The sequence below is a fragment of the Azolla caroliniana genome, unplaced genomic scaffold (genome assembly GCF_043228905.1).
Source record: "Azolla caroliniana isolate FFs.n. ecotype wild unplaced genomic scaffold, voAzoCaro1.0.p SCAF_21, whole genome shotgun sequence".
Taxonomy (NCBI): domain Eukaryota; kingdom Viridiplantae; phylum Streptophyta; class Polypodiopsida; order Salviniales; family Salviniaceae; genus Azolla; species Azolla caroliniana.
In genome coordinates, this window is record NW_028230456.1 from 9,091,280 (window position 1) to 9,105,658 (window position 14,379).

Genomic DNA, 14,379 nt, shown 5'->3' on the forward strand with positions numbered 1-14,379 from the left:
ACTGTTGGCGGCGCATATACGACAGCTCGAGCAAAGACCGGAGGACGTGGAGCAGGCTGCGGGAAAGCTTCGGGTGGCAAGGACGAGGAACAAAGCCCGGTTCGACCGGACGCGCCAGCTCCGACCGAAGAAGATCGAGGAAGGCGACTGGGTGCTATTTTATGACAGCAGCCTCGACAACCAACACCGAGCAACACAGAAGTTCGCAAGAACGTGGTTCGGGCCTTACGTGGTACAAAGCGCCAACAACAACGGGACGTACCATCTGGCGGAACTCGACGGCACGAGAATGGCGATACCGGTAGCTGGGAAGCGGATCAAAGCGTTCAAGAAGCGTCACGACGACGAGCCGGATCCGGTTAACCTGGATCGGAACGACGAACGATCCGAAACCGAGGAAGAACCGATGGGTGGGGAATGAAGGCTGGACCGGTTTTCCCCGTCCCAACTCAACTTGGCGCATGCCGGTGGATGCGCGGTTAGGTGGGGGCGGATGTCGTGAAGAAAACCGTCCACGAGCGGAATTGGTGCGCCGGAGCATAGGAACCGGCTCTTCATGCACGTACGCCTTATGTTGTACATAAGAGAGAATTAGGGACATGGAAGATCCTAGGTAGGTAGATTCGGTAGGTAGGAAGTTAATAGGAAACGGCTCCCTTCTTGCCTATAAAAGGAGGGAGACGAGGAAGAGGAAGGGATCGCGGAATCAGAGAGGACGAAGTGTTGTTGGGCTGTCGGTCGAAGGCTTCTCTCTCTTCCATACTCTCTGTAGCTTCTTTCTGTGCAGGTTTCGTGAGGCTCGCGCTGCTCTGAGGAATGCCCGAGTGCTTCCGGCAGCACCTCCAACCTACTCCTTCCTTTCTGAGCGTTTGCGAACAGGCATCGGCATCTGTTCGCCGGCCTGTTCGGTTGTAACCGACTTCGTGCTTTTGTTGCTTGTCTCTGTTAATATATACTTACATACCGTTGTGCCTCTCTGTGTTGGTTTCCCCGCTCGCGTCTTCGTGTCGAAGGGCCGTGTCCCTGTGGATCTACGCTCGCACGTAGTGGGTCCCTTCCCTTCTCTTTTGCCCATTGCTCTTCGGTACAAGACCCCCGAGGTCCCGCCTCATTCCACGCATCCGCGAGGAGTACCTCGACAACGTATGACGAAATGAAAGGAGCTCGAGGTACCCGAGGACTCAGATATCGTCAAAAGCTTTTTGCACACAAGTGATCCTTTCCGAAAATTGTATTATAGTGTATATAATGGTGATGTGGGTAATATGCTTGACATATTATCCAACAGACATTATACATTGCTCTTCGTGAATATACCGTATGGTTTCAAAATATCAGGCTCGACATACGATGATGTGCCATACAAATATCCGCAAATAGAGAAGCTGATTAAGGACTTCGCGGAGTTGACCCTAGCACCATTATGGCATATTGTTATATTTCATGGTATGGGTCAGGCGTTATCGGTCAGGACTGCATTGAAGTCGAGATGCCATGCCCCCGAACATATGCATTGGTAAACATTCTATTACTATATATTTAATCTATGTTGCTTACGACATATTTCTTAACTTGTTTTGAAACAATTGTGAAATAGGGTTAAAATGAACATAACTCGGACCCCATGTGATCGAATGGTGAGTGCTATGGAGCACATGTGCATGAGCTACTACGACGCAATTTCTAAGAAGAAGGCTCAGGCACATGTTAATGAACGCAACATTGTCAATTATATCATGTGCCCAGCTGTAACAAAGAAATTGTGACACATGTCTCATGATAAGAGTTTAGTAAACTCTTATCAAAAGCCACAACGATTAATAAATTGATTGGTCGAGTTGTTCTTGAACCCTGATGATTGGGTTCTCGACTTGTTTTCTGGAATAGGTAATCACAACAGTTTCATCTAGTTTTTTAAAAATGAAATACCATTTCTTGTCTTTTTTTCTTACTTTTGCATGTGTGATTGTTTGTTTAGGAACGACAACTGCATGTGCTCTCAAATTGTTTAGGAACTACGTCGCATTGGAGAAGGACCCCGACCAAGTCAACTTTATTAAGATGAGGATCCAAGGCATCTAGGATTGTCCCGACTAGGACCAAGAGGTTGGGGCAAAGCACATCAACGAAACGAAGATGTTTCAAATGGCCAATGGAACCTATCGATGAGGAAGGAGGTGACCTGGTCGACCTTGAAGATTCACCAGGTTCCAAACACATACAAGATTCAACTGAGGATATAGAACATGTTTGATGTAGCACCACTCTTAGCTGATCTTGGAGAGCAACCTGTTCCTGACCTCCTAATGGAGTGATTGTATATTAGTTTATATTTTTGACTATATAAAATTGTAACACTAGACTTCTTTTGGAATATAAGATTATTTTGTTTGCGTACCATTTCTTTGCACTATCTCATTGGTTTGCAAACTTTGAGTTTCTATCATACATTTGTATTGGTGTACTCGCAAAGTATGTGGTTGTTAAGTATAATGTTTGTGGAATAGATGATGGTGAACTTATCAATAGTATGACAAATGTTTGTTATAATTGTTTCTTTATTAATATAATTGAATTTAGCTTTATTCTAGGCTATTAGATTCGAGTGTATAGAGTAATATTAACTCAACATTGTTGCTCGCTTGATCTTACATGTAGGTTGTTCATATCATAGTGAGATATAATGTTTGTAGAAGTTTTTGAGCATGAGAGGTATATAATGTGATATTCACGTGTGGATATGTTTCTAATTATACCGAAAAATGCAATTCACTCATTTATCATAACAAACTTTATAGGAGTTATAGAGAAATATAGCATTAAAATTGTGTTTCTAAAATTGTTGAATTGGATTCAAATTCGACATTATGTAATGTGAAGCATATTTTAATGATAGTTGAAAGCATTCTGGTACTCAAAGTGAATTTCTAGATAAATATGTGTATGATTTTAGAAAATATAGGTTAACTTTGAAATCTTAATAATATTAATTGTGTTTTTAAAAGTCATCTACGCATGCGTGATACATTCTTGAAAGTTTGTTAAAAAATTGTAATTCTTGAAAGCTGCCAAATTTAACGTTGTGGTTCGATATGCCGAATTGGCACCGAGGTTCGATTCAAAAGGTTGTACTTGCATTGGTCGACTGTATGTGCCCAAGAATGGCAAATAGGGCAGTGAGCCCGCTTATTGCAGTCCACCACCGAGTGTTCCGGGTTAAGGTAGATTTTGCATTCAATGGCCTACCGGAAACGATACTCATCGTCCCGTGGTAACACTTGCCATAATGATGCCATGGACATTCCTTCCTCAGTGTCTTCCAACTCTAGTCGAAGAACCCGGTCGATGGCCATGTCTGTAGTTTGGCATGTAAAATTGAGCATGTCCAACGTCATTCACATGGGTCGGCACAAAGCGGGGAGGAAAGTTTCCTTAGCCTCAGTAGGTGCTTGTGTGAGTTGGCTTCTTAAGTTCTGGAACCAGATGATGAAATCAGCGATAGATTCCTAATTCAATTGCATGATAGAGTAGAATTGACCGATGATTTCATGTTGTGAAACACTCCAGTGAAACAGTCGAAGGAACGTTGTGCAGAGTTGGTCGAAAGTCATGAAATCTAGAGATTGAGCTGCGAATGCCACCACGCTACTTGTCCGTCGAGAGTAAGCCCAAACTCCGCAATCTTAGAGGTCTCCAAGAGTCGTTGTGACACATGGTGCACATTCTAGATGTTAAGAAAAGATTGTGCATGAGCCTCGACATCGGGTTCACCACTGTAACGGGGATAAGAGAAGGCCATGGTTGCACACATATATTGTCTGAAGTTGTTGTAGGCGGGCTCGGTCGGAAGCGGTGGGCGGTTTGTCTTGCAAGTGCTACTATTGATTTCAATGACCGAGTGCAGTGGTGAAAAGACATTCTGACCACTTGTGCTCTGTTCGGTGAGCGCAGACTCGAACACGCTTTCGTCAAGATCTGGTAAGCGGGTGTTGAGGCATAACTTTTCCATGGCAAGTTCTACCGCCTTTTGGGATTTTGCTCGAGTTTGGGGTTTACCTCAGCAATTTGCTTCTTTGTTGCATCTGCGGCTAGACGACATCCATTCCCCGATGTTCAGTTTTGCTTGATATAGATCTCCGAGCAAGCCAAAAGTGTTAGCAGTTAAGGTGACACTGCGCTGAATCCCTAGTCCTTCAAGGGAATCGTGGTTCCGGAATGGGAGAGTACTTCGTAACCATGATACGGGTGACTATACACTGGACTCGTAAGTGTTTCTTTAATTGTGGAGACTGTGGAGACTAGGAAGATGGCTATGTTGAGAGAGAAGCTGAACAATGGCCTGATTTAGTTGAAGAAGCTCAGAACCGAGAACCGAGCACCATGGGCCGAGGGCCGTGAGCTAAGTAGGAAGGATTTCGAAAAGCTGTTGAGGGTCTATATTCCGATTATAGTAAATAGGAATATTGTAGGCAAAATTAGTGTAAGGCTCAGTTAAGGAGCACTCAAGTACTTGTTAGTACTTGTGTCCACCCACTCGTTCAGGTTTGTATATGAATTGCACTCCGAGCACTTTTGTATGTACTACGTCATTTTTTGTGTAATTGATATATTGTTGTTGTTTGCTCTACTTAGTCTCTCCCTTTCTCACTCACATTCTCTGTGTTTACCTATCTATTACATTTCCGAACTATCGAACTACGTACTCTGTGTTCTATTTCACACGCTTTCGCACACGTATCTCTTTACATGGTATCAGAGCGCGAGGATTGAGACCTCTCTGTAGCTGACAGAAAAGCAAGCAAACAAGACAGAGATAAGTGTTCTCGTTTTTTGGAAAAGAAAAGACAAGAACGTGGATAGAGGAATGGGAAGCTCTCTTCCGGCTGAAAAGCTCGATAGGAGCAACTACGCATCTTGGTCGTACAAGATGCACCAGTACCTGCTCGGGCATGGTTACTAGAGTTACGTGGAAGGAGCTAATGATGTAGCACCTGAATCAACACCAAGAGATTTCCCGACTTGGGAATAGGTGACTAGTAGAGTTCTGTACAACTTTGCATCCTGTGTGAGAGACCAACTATTGAGCTATATTCGGGAGGCCAAGACGCCAAAGGATGCGTGGGCGAACCTCAAACAGATTTTTGCCACCAGCACAATGACCAGGAAGCTGCAGCTTACTCAAGAGCTCAACAATGTCAGACAAAAAGATCGGGTTGTGGCCGATTATACAACCTGAATCAAGGAGATCGACGATTCCCTCGCCTCCGTTGTCGCGAAAATACGATAAAGTCACGTGAACTTGAGACAGAACCCCGGGGCCTCCAACCAGAGGATACGAAATTCGTACGTTTGTATTAAAGAATTAACGAAAATGAGAAAGTTTGACAAATTTCATTAAGAAAGTAAAAGAAACATTACAATCTATCCTAAGATTGGGATTACAAAAGTTTTTGCTTACGGAGATTAATAGATTAAGGTTTATGAAATATGGCTTAGATAAAAATAAAAAAAAGTTTAGGGATTATTGAGAGATAGCTTAAATAAGAAAAATTAGAGTTCTTGAGTGTTATGGCTTCGATAAGGAAATTAGGGTTAGGGTTTCTTCAGTGATCGCCGATTTTTTGTTCCTTCCCTCCTTCCCCAAAAACTTCTCTCCCCCTTTCCTCTTCGCTCCAAATTCCCCGTTACCACTCGAAGATTCCCTTGCATGAAGAACTCCAGTTTGCATCTCCAATCCAATTGCATGCATCCACACATGACCTTTACTTTAGCTGAATGGCTTCCACATTCAGTTGCATGTGTCCACATAACCTTTACTTCAATTTACTTTACTTTTGTTCGGCGGCATGATCCTATCATCCGTACACCTCAGCCCGTGCTTGATTTGTTTGTCTCGACTGTCGCCCATCCAATCCGTCTAGTCCACATCTGGCCCGATTCCGGGTAGTTCTATCCGGCCGGTCCGTTACGGAGTGAGCCACCCTCTCGTGTTGCAGGAAAAGGACGGCCACAGATAAGGCCGGGAACTACGCAGCAATGAAAACCACTTCGAGAGTGGGCGTAAGTTTCGGAACGTGATTGCCCGAAACATTCTACAAGGAGGTAGCAAGCATAACTGAGGCTTGCGGAATCGAGGAAGAGATAGCCACGGACCATGGTGTCCGAATGAAGCTGGCTACGAACATGACATCGAGGAGTGATGGTGCGGGTGTCGCGAAAATACGACGAGAACACGTGAACTTGATGCAAGACCCCGGGGCCTCCGACCAGAGGATATCATATTTGTGTGTTTATACTTTTAACAATTAAGAGAAATAAGAAATTTAATAATTTCCATTAACAAAGGAAAAGAAATTACAATATGTCCTAAGATTGGGATTCAGAAGTTTAGGTTTACTAAGTTTAATAGAAAAGAAAAATTAGGGGTTTTGAGAGATATGGCTTCCGTAGGGAAAATTAGGGTTTTTGGATTCCGTAAGGAAATTAGGGTTTATGGGAGATATGGCTTCCATAAGGAAAATTAGGGTTAATGGCTTCTGTAAGGACATTAGGGTTTATGGGATATATGGCTTCCGTAAGGAAAATTAGGGTTTATGACTTCCGTAAGGAAATTTAGGGTTTATGAGAGTTATGGCTTCCATAAGATAAGGAGCTGAGAAGGAAAAGAAAAATAATATGGAGAGAGAGTATGAGTATAGGAAAAAAATGGAATATATATGGAGTTCCCCGTTGATCATATGCATGTCCATTTTTTGTTGCATGGCCTCTACTTTTAGTTGCATCTATTTTTAGTTGCATGGCTTTTTCTTTTAGTTGCATGCGACCTTTTACTTTAGTTTTCTTCACTTCACTTTAATTAGCCACATGATCCTATCAACTGTTTGGTTTGCGTCCAGCCTCGTCCGGTCGCCGATTGCTACCACCTCGCGGGCTCACCCGCCGGTTCCAGTTTGCTTACCGACTGGTTTCCGGTTTTGCTTACCAACTAGTTCCGGTTTTGCCTACCGGCCGGTTCCGGTTGGTTTCGGTTTTGCTTACCAGCCGGTTTCCGATTTTGCTTACCGATTGGTTTCCGATTTTGCTTACCGACTGGTTCCAGTTTTGCTTACTGACCAGGTTCCGGTTTAGCTTACCGGCCGTTCCGATGTTTCTTAACAATCGGTTTCGGTTTTGCTTACCGGCCGGCTTTCGGTTTTTGGGAACTTGGCCACCATCAACGATCAAGACAAAGTGGCCAAAGTGTTCTTAGCACAAATGAAAAATGAGGGATCTCAAGGTGCTTATATAGCCAGAGCCTTAAGTTGTGGTAAGCAAAACCGGAACCGAAAATGGCAAGCAAACCGCTACCGAAACTGGTCGGCAAGCAAACCGGAACTGGCCGGCAAGCAAAATCGGAATCGGAATCGGAACCGGCAAGCAAACCAGAACCGGCCGAAGAGGGATTCAACGATCGGGCGAAACCGGCTACCGAATGAGGTTGGACGTGGACGGTCAGAAGATTGGATCATGCAACAAACTAAAGTAAAGTGAAGAGAACTAAAGTAAAGGCCATGTGGACACAAGCAACTAAAGTTGGAGTGCATGCAAAAATAAAGGTCATGTGAACGGTCGCATGCAACTAAAAGAAAAAGCCATGCAACTAAAAATAGATGCAACTAAAAGAAAAAGCTAAGCAACTAAAAGTAGAGGCCATGCAACAAAAAGTGGACATGCAGATGATCAAGGGAGAACTCCATATAAAATTCCATTTTTTTTCCTACGCTCAGGCTCTCTCCATATTATCTTAATATTTTTTCTTTTCCTTCTGAGCTCTCTTATCTTATTGAAGCCAAGAACCCTAAATTTCCTTACGGAAGGCCTAAACCCTAATTTTCCCTACGGAAGCTATATAATTTTCCTATCGAATCCGTATCTTAGTTTCTTCTAATCTATTATTCTAGTAATCTCTAGAAGCTAAAATTTTTGTAATCCCAATCTTGGGATTGATTGTAATTATTCTTTTCTATTTATTAATGAAATTTGTCAATCTTTCTCATTTCCATTAATTGTTTGATATAAGCATACAAATTTGATATCTTCCGGTCGGAGGCCCAGGATCTTGCCTCAAAGTTCACATATCCTCGTCGTAATTTCGTGACATCTTTGGTGAACCCGACGTGAAACGAGGCAGTAGGAGGATATCAAGTATGAAGTTGGCTTCGACAAGTGGAACTCAAGGAGAACAATTGAAGAAAGGCATGGTGTCCGTCGTCGAATTCATGTTGAAAGAGAGAGATCAGGAGGCTTTAGTCTACAAAGCTGTTGACCGAACTGTGGAGACAGCTGGAAGATTCAGTGGCAAGAACATCACAAATTTCCTTGCTACCTACCGGAACAGGATGCAACAAAGAGATGTCCATGATCTAAAACAAAATTTCAAGCTTTAAGCGTGTGGTAGAACACGGGATCTGTGAGCGTGTGATGGAGATCCAAAACGAGCATGCAACTTGGGCAAAGTTTGAAAGGGCTCTTCTCATTGAATACATGCTTGAAGACACATCACGGATGACTCGGCATACGTTAATGAATTGGATCGAGAAGAAAGGGAAGAATCTGTGTGCATCGGGAGTTTATGCCGAATTCGACCAGAAGTACAACCGACTTCCGAGTGTCGAGCAACGAGTTCTCGATGGAGATAAAGTCTTACTATTCCTAAAGGCAGTGGATGCGAAAGATCGGCGAGAATTGGGTAGCTTCTTGGAGGACGAAACGCAACCAAGTGGCTTGGTAGCGGACTAGGCGGTGGTGAAGAAGGCTTGCAGCCGTTTTGATAAGTGGCGACAATGGCAAGAGGAAGTTGAGGTCGAGAATCCACAATTGTGGAAGAAGGTACCTACGACGATTGAGCCTGGTAAGCCGATCAACAAATTCGACAAGAAAGCAATGGAGGAGTCTATAATTGAAGAGCTCTCCAAGAAGTTTGAAGCGGTATCGCTAGCCAACTTAGGTCGACGCGGGCCCAAGGGAAAAGAAGCGTATAGATGTGTGTGGTGCGATAGCTTCGAACACTCACGAAGGGAATGTGCTCATTTGCAAGATGCGATCCGCAAGAATGTCATCTATTTGGACGGCAACATGATTCACTCGAGCGAGACCCGGAAGCCACTCGAGTGAACTTCGGAAGAGGTGGGCTGAAAAAGATTGTAGAAGAAGAAGATGCAAGGCATGTGGAGGCTATGCACTATGCCGCTTCGGCTGGGATACGAGTTGGAAAAGAGAATCTTAAAATGATCAAGCCAGGAGCTAGGTTTTGGCCAACGGTCTTCGAGTGCAAAGAAAAAGGCAAAATCAATTCGGAGGATCTAAAACTTGCTGACCGAAACGTGCGACGAGCTACCGGATGGTCAGATCCAATCGACAAAAATAGAAGCTTTGCGGAGGTTGTGTGTGACACCTATGAAGCCCTTGTTGAAGAGAAGAGGAAAAGAATCGGTGAAGAAGATGGCACATCAAAGCATCCTAACACGAGGAATGGAGGGAAAGAAGGGCCACCCCAACCTATCCCAAGAAAAGAGATTGGTGAAACAAACATGAAGCCCGGTGTATCGAGCCAACTTGCTCGGATGGAAGTCGAAGAATCAACGAAGAAAGGAAAAGAACGAGCGGCACTAACTTACAAGCTAAGGTTGGACATAGAACAAACAACTAGCTTGCGAAAGGTCCTTGAGGAGAAGGTTTTAGACAGTCATGTCGACCTTACCTTGAGAGAGCTACTTGGGATCGCGAAGAAGGAGTTCCATGATACTATCATGGACCTTATTAAAAGGAAGCGGCAACAATCTGATGAAGAGGAGGTGAAAACAAGTGCCATAACCATGGCAAGATCGGAAGAGGAGGAGGAAGAAGAAGTGGTGGCGGATAGCCATTACTCTCAGCCTCATTGGGCAAGAGCGACAACGGAGACACCACTGAAGATCGGGGAGAAGAAAGAGACCGTGGTCACTTTGATTGACCATGGCTTAGAGATCAACCTCATGTCGACCGAGTTCTACAAGAAAGGAAGATGACCGATTAATACAAACCACGGATGGAAGATTCGATGGCGACGAAGGCTACGGAGGACTTGTACGGAGCTTGCCCCAACGTTAAAGTCACGATTGGGGATGTGAAGATTTATCAACACTTCTTCGTGCAAGACTCGGCTTCACATCCTGTCATCCTAGGACAACCGTATATAACATCGTCCCGGATGGAGACCAAGGTGTTCGATAATGGAGCAGCCTTCGCGCGCGTCAAGAGTCTTGATAGTAAAAGATTTGTTCAATTCCTAACGGTGCGAGCTAATCATGAAAGGAATCGAGATAGCCTTGGAGGCGAATCGTCGGATTTTTAAAGCGGACTATTGAAACATGGGGCACAAATAGTCCGAGTAATCATAAGTCCCCACAAGGAAGCAGAGTGTGTGGATTGCAAGGAGAACCAACATGTGTCACACCTAGCGACGCATGCAAACTAAGACTACTCAATAAGAAGGAAAAGTGTCAAATACAAGACTTCGAGGAGGTGCTGAAAGAAGAAAGGATAATCGAAGAAGAAGAATTCGTGTCATATATTCTGGAGGAAGCCTCATTTAACGACACTATCAACGAAATCGAGGAAGTCGTGGACTTGAGCTATCCTCACCATCAACATGTGATTTCGGTTAACTCCGTCAACATGGATACTATCATCGATGAGTATCATCGAGGCATCTTGATAGAGGAAGCCGAAGTCAACACAAAATATAAAACCATGGATAGGAAGATCAAGCCAATTGCAGTTCCGCTACCGGAAGATAGCTGGCAAAAGATGAAGGAAGTTGCAAAAGATCCAAGCTTAAGGAATCCAAATACAATTTGTCACGTCTTCACTGAAGAGACGAAGGGAAAGCTATGAGTTGGACGGGAGGATTTCCTCCTTCCTGAAGAGGAGCGGATGTTTCGTGGAATGCTTGAAAGACATGTGAAGGCTTTCGCGTTTTTCCCACAAGAAATCGGGTGTGCTAATACAAGGACGGTAGAACCGATGGTGATCTTCACGGTGCCGCATGTGCCTTGGAATTTGAAACCGATACCGGTTCTGAGAGCACACCTACCGAAGTTGATCAAGCTCTTAAAGGAGAAGGTGAGGATGGGAATTCTAGAACCGTCGAACGCTCCTTATTCTAATAGGTGGTTCACGATGCCAAAGAAGAATGGATCGTTGCGATTCATTCAAGATCTTCAACCCGTCAACAAGGTGACAATTCGGAATGTTGGAATCGGTCCGAGTGTGGATGAATTTGCCGAGGCGATTGCGGGCCGGTCCATCTACTCCATCGGCGATCTCTACTCTAGCTACGATCAATTCTAGTTGGCGGTCGACAGTTGTGACATTACAACCATGAGAACTCCAATCGGGTTGGTGCAGATGTGTACCTTACCTCAGGGCGCAACGAACTCAGTGGCTCATATGGGGAATGCCATGAACAAGGTCTTGAAGGATTGCATCCCGGATATCACGATGCCATTCTTAGATGATATTCCGATAAAAGGATGTTCAGATGAAGAGAAGGATGAATCAAAAGATAAGGATGAATCAAAAGATAAGGATGGATGTAGAAAGTTCGTCGTGGATCATATGAAAGATTGCGAGAAGGTGCTCCAAAGGCTCGAAGATGCGAATTTGACATTTTCAGGAGAAAAATCCACATTCGGGCAACCAAAGATCTTGGTGGTAGGTCACTTGTGTGGAGCATACGGTCGGAAGCCTTTGCCATCCAAGGTGAATGCAATCCAAGACATGAAAGAAGAATGCGTAACCCAAACGGAGGTTCGAAGGTTCCTTGGAGCATGCGCGTTTTATCATATTTGGATTCCACACTACGCCCACATTGCTAAGCCATTATATGGTCTACTAAACAAGAATCGGATGTTCGAATGGACAAGCGAGCATACAATCGCCATCCGAAGGGTGAAGAAATTATTGATGGAGGCACCTGCATTACAGAAAGCGGACTATTCATACGGCAAGCCCATTTTCGTGACCGTGGATACTAGTCCAATCGGAATTGGATGGGTTATCAACCAAGAAGATGAAGATTGCAACCGATATGCAATTCGGTTTGGCGCGAAAGTGTTAAGTGACAGGCAAAAGGCAAAGAAGGTATGCCCAAGTGAAGAGGGAACTATGGGGAATTGTCTCGGCAATCAAATCTGATCGTGATTACCTTATTGGAGCAGAAGCCTACCAATTTTGGGTATGATATCTAGTTGTAATACACCGGATATTGCTATGTTGCATTGGATTGCATATATCAAATCACTCAACCCGGAGATCCGTCATGTAGCTGGGAAGCGTAATGTCATTGCAGACATGCTATTACGAGCGAGATATGACGGAGAAGAAGATCAACATTCTGATGAAGATGATGTTGGCTTGGATTTCTTTGCAAGTTCCTACACTCGGGTGTTGACTACTTTCATAGAAGAGGACTACGAAGGCGAATTCGTGGAGATCGGGAAATACTTGAGTTCTCTCCAAAAAGATGAATCATGGTCGACGGAAGACTTCCATCGAATTCAGAAGAAGGCATACAAGTATTTCCTTAAGGATGGAGCTCTTTGGAGGCATGAAAAAAAGAAGAATGGGACTCCGATGAGAGTTGTCTGCAAGCTAGAAGACCAACAAAAACTAATGTCCGAATTTCATGATAATGTTTTTGCAGGCCATCGAAGAATATGGGCTACGTTTGCGAAGCTTAAGGAGAAATATTGGTGGCTGGGCATCTACAAAGATGTAGCAGCTTATGTGGAAACATGTAAGGAATGTCAGATGTTTTTGAATATTCGCCATCGAGATGGAATTCATCTGACTTACTCGCTAGCTATGCATTACAAGTGGATGGTGGACATCGTGATGATGCCAATGGGGCGATGGCAGATGAAGTATCTTGTGCTCGCGAGAGAGGATCTTACCAATCAAGTTGAAAGGCGAGCATTAAGAACTAAGGAGTTATGGATGCGACGACAAGATAGTGGCTGATAGAGGCGAGTTGGACGCCAATGAAGCTAGAGAATTCTTCTCGAGGATGGGAATCAAATTATCTCTAACCATGGCGTATAATCCGGAAGCAAATGGGAAGGTGGAACGTGGACATGGACCGATTGTGAAGGCTCTAGTGAAAGCTTGCCATGGGAAAATAGGACAATGGTCGCGTCTATTGCCATTTGCACTATGGGCTGACAGGACTACTCATAGCATGGTGACGGGATACATGTCGGTAGAGCTCATATTCAGACAAAAGCCGATAATGCCTATAGAACAAAGTATTATTTCATGGTTTACATTGCCATGGCAAGATGAGATAAGTAGAGAAGATCTTCTAGCATTGAGGATTCGACAATTAGAGCGGAATTTGGAAGATATAGAGGTAGCTAAAGCGCGGATAAAGAATGCAAGGCTAAAGAACAAGAAAGACTTTGATAAACGACATCGACTTCGGCCGAGGAAAATCGTTGAAGGAGATTGGGTGCTAGTTTATGACAGTAGCCTAGATAACCAACATAGTACGGCTCGAAAATTCTCACAACGATGGTTTGGGCCATATGTGGTGAAGAAAGTGGAAGATAATGCAACATATCATTTAGTAGAACTGGATGGTACAGCACTTGCCTTGCCAATTGCCGATAAAAGAATCAAGATCTTCAAGAGAAGAGATAGAATAGAATTGGATTCGAAGCTTTTGACGATTCAATCTTAAGCATCGATGAAAAAGTATAGTAAACAAAAGTGAAGCCTCACCAAAATTGGCACATACCGGTGGATGTGCAGGTTTGGTGGGGGCGAATGTCGTGTGAATCTTCACACACTATGTAATAAAATAATGAAATAATTATTATAGATTAGATAAGTAGCTTACTATAGAAAGATGGATATACTCAAGAGCTTCAAAACGTATTTTACTATATACAAAATGGAGAAATACATATCAAGTTATGTGAGAATGAAGTTTGAGAAGATAGGGGAATTAGAACTATCCCACATAGATAGGAAACTTAAGGCCCTAGCTATATAAGCACCTTGACCTCCCTCATTTTTCATTTGTTCTAAGAGCACTTTGGCCACTTTATCTTGATAGATGATGGTGGCCACGTTCCCAAAAACTAGAAACCGACCGGTAACCAAATCCAAAAACCGGCCGGTATGCAAACCGGAAACCGGTCGGTAAGCAAATCCAGAAACCGGTCGGCAAGCAAAACCGGAAATCGGCTGGTAAGAAAATCTGGAAACCAGTTAGTAAGCAAATCTAGAAACCGGCCGATAATCAAATCCGGAAACTGGCCGGTAAGCAAAACCGAAACCGAAACCGGCAAGCAAACC